At 41.1% G+C, this 2,638-nt stretch overlaps 1 non-coding gene across 1 annotated transcript; it reads left to right on the forward strand.

The window, feature by feature from the left end:
• The first annotated feature begins 2,057 nt into the window (after positions 1 to 2,057).
• On the forward strand, positions 2,058 to 2,164 carry LOC131241661 (small nucleolar RNA R71). Its single transcript, XR_009169220.1, has one exon. It is a non-coding gene; the product is annotated as a small nucleolar RNA R71 (small nucleolar RNA).
• Positions 2,165 to 2,638: the final 474 nt, after the last annotated feature.

The following is a 2,638-nucleotide window of genomic DNA, read 5'->3' on the forward strand; positions in this document are numbered from 1 at the left end:
TTCCCTCATGTTTGGATTTAGTCTACGTTGTGATTACCGAGCGGTCTTAGTATTATCCTCAAGATAAATGCGGTGAGTACAAATCAAGGGGTCGATTCCCTTGAGGTCCGCTATCGTCCATCCAAGGGCTCCCTTATGCTTAATGAGAGTAGATATGAGCATACTCTCCTGTTCTTTCTCTAGATGGGCAGAGATCACCATCGAGTATGTCTCATCTTGACCTAAATAGAAGTATTTCAAATTAGAGGGCAAAGGTTTTAGGTCAAGCTTCGGTGGCTTGAGGTTAGACGGTAGAGGCACTACATCAGTTTGGGGTAATTCTTCAAATTGTGGCCTCCACTGGTTAACTTCAAGTACCGGTGCAGTATCAAGCAAGGCACACGTCTCCCTAATCATGTCATCATCAAAATCATGAGAGTGGGCCAGGCACGTCTCTAGAGGGTCAGAGGTGTCGTATCTTCCACTAAAGAGTCAATCATGTTAATGTCGTGGAAATTGTCATCATCCTCTAAGTTTCTGCCGTTATTGAAAAAGATGTTTGACTCTAATGTCATATTCCTAAAGGACATAGTCATGACACCATTCCTACAATTGATAATTGCGTTTGAAGTAGCAAGGAATGGGCGACCAAGAATGACGGGAATCTGAGTGCTCATGTTATTGATGGGTTCAGTGTCCAGGATAATAAAATCTACAGGGTAGTAAAATTTATCAACTTGGACCAACACATCCTCAATTATCCCTCTTAGTACACGAACAGAGCGATCAGAAAGTTATAGTGTGGTTAGGGTGGGTTTTAATTCACCCAAACCTAACTGTTTGTATACCGAGTAGGGAATCAAATTGACGCTCGCCCCTAAGTCAAGAAGTGTATGATCAATTCGATGGTCCCCGATTACACATGATATGGTTGGGCTACCAGGATCCTTGAATTTCTGTGGCACGTCTTGCTTTAGGATGGCACTCACTTTCTCGGTCAAGAAGATCTTCTTTTGAATACTCTGCCGTCGTTTGGTTGTGCATAAGTCTTTCAGAAATTTAGCATATGAAGGTATCTGTTTTACGACATCAAGTAGAGAAATGTTGTCTTTCACTTGTTTCAACACCTCTAGGATATCCTGAGAGTTAGAGAGAGGTTTTGGAGCAACCAACCGTTGGGGAAATGGAGCAATCGGCTTTTCTATAAGTTCCGGTTCTAATTTTTGTGGGGCATCACTAGATCCATCATTGTTGTCCTCTTCCGATTCTTGAGGCTTTTCGGGCCTATCCGGAAGGGTTTTATCAATGATCTTCCCACTCCTAAGAGTGGTGATGGATTTGCGTGCCCCATTTGATTTGAAGAGCTGGGATCACTTATCTCGTATTGCGGTTTAGGATTGGGGAGCGGTTGTGCAGGAAGCATCCCCTTTTCTATAACCGTCATACGTGAATCCATCTTTTGTATAAAGTCTCGCATTACATGGGTCAGCTCTTGCATGGAATTTTGAATCGGTTCTTCTTGAGGTTTCCCTTGATTTGAATTTTGATTGAAGAAACTTTGAGGGGTAGCAGTTTGTCCATTTCTCCAACTAAAGTTTGAATGATTTTTCCAACCAGGATTGTATGTATTAAAGGTTGGTCCATTGAAAGGTCTTTGATAATTATTTACGGCATTGGATTGTTCATTCAACACTTCTCGAAAGGCAGGTATCGTAGGACAATTTTCAGTTGTATGAATGTTACAATCACAGATGTCGCAAACACTTTCATTAACCTTATCCTTCTTTCCTTCCATGGCCTCAACTTTCCTTATGAGCGTAGTCATTTTATACTTGAGATCATCCTCTTCTTTCAAGAGATACAATCCACCTTTCTCCTTTAATTGAGCTGGCCTAGACGTGGTGTTCGACTTTGGGTAATAGTCCCATGATTATGTTTTTTCAGTAAGACTATCGAGATAATCCCATACCTCGTCAACATTTTTATTAATGAATTCTCTATTACACATTGTCTCGACCATTTGGCACATGGAAGATGTCAGTCCATCGTAGAAAAAATTTGTAATGCGCTACGTTTTAAAGCCGTGTTGTGGGCATGAACTGACCAAATCCTTGAACCTTTCCCAACATTGGTAAAATGTTTCATCCTCCTTTTGGGTGAAGTTCATGATTACTTTTCTAAGGGTAATCGTTTTATGATGTGGAAAAAATTTCTTTATAAATTCCCTTTGCATATCATTCCATGTGTCAATGGATCTAGGACGCAGTGAATGTAACCACGTCTTAGCCTTCTCTTTTAAGGAAAAAGGAAAGAGTCTCAGCCTGACTGTGTCCTCAGACACATTTTGAAAATATAAAGTGGCTATGATCTCATCAAACTCTTTCAAATGTAGATATGGTTCTTCAGATTCAAGCCTATGGAACTTAGGAAGGAGTTGGATAACCCCTGGCTTGATGTTCATGTCCTGTATTTTTAGGAAAAATCATGCATGAGGGCATACTCACCCCCACTGGTTATAAATAATCTCGTAAAGTACGAGGCGGGGGTGCTTGATGCACCTCATTTTCATCCTGAATGTCCTCCACCCTAGGTTGGGGTAGAAGAGGTTGGTTTTCAGCCATCACTTCAATTAACTCAGGGGATTTCGAGTGGTGTTTAG

This window comes from Magnolia sinica, chromosome 3 (genome assembly GCF_029962835.1).
Source record: "Magnolia sinica isolate HGM2019 chromosome 3, MsV1, whole genome shotgun sequence".
In the NCBI taxonomy this organism is placed as follows: Eukaryota; Viridiplantae; Streptophyta; class Magnoliopsida; order Magnoliales; family Magnoliaceae; genus Magnolia; species Magnolia sinica.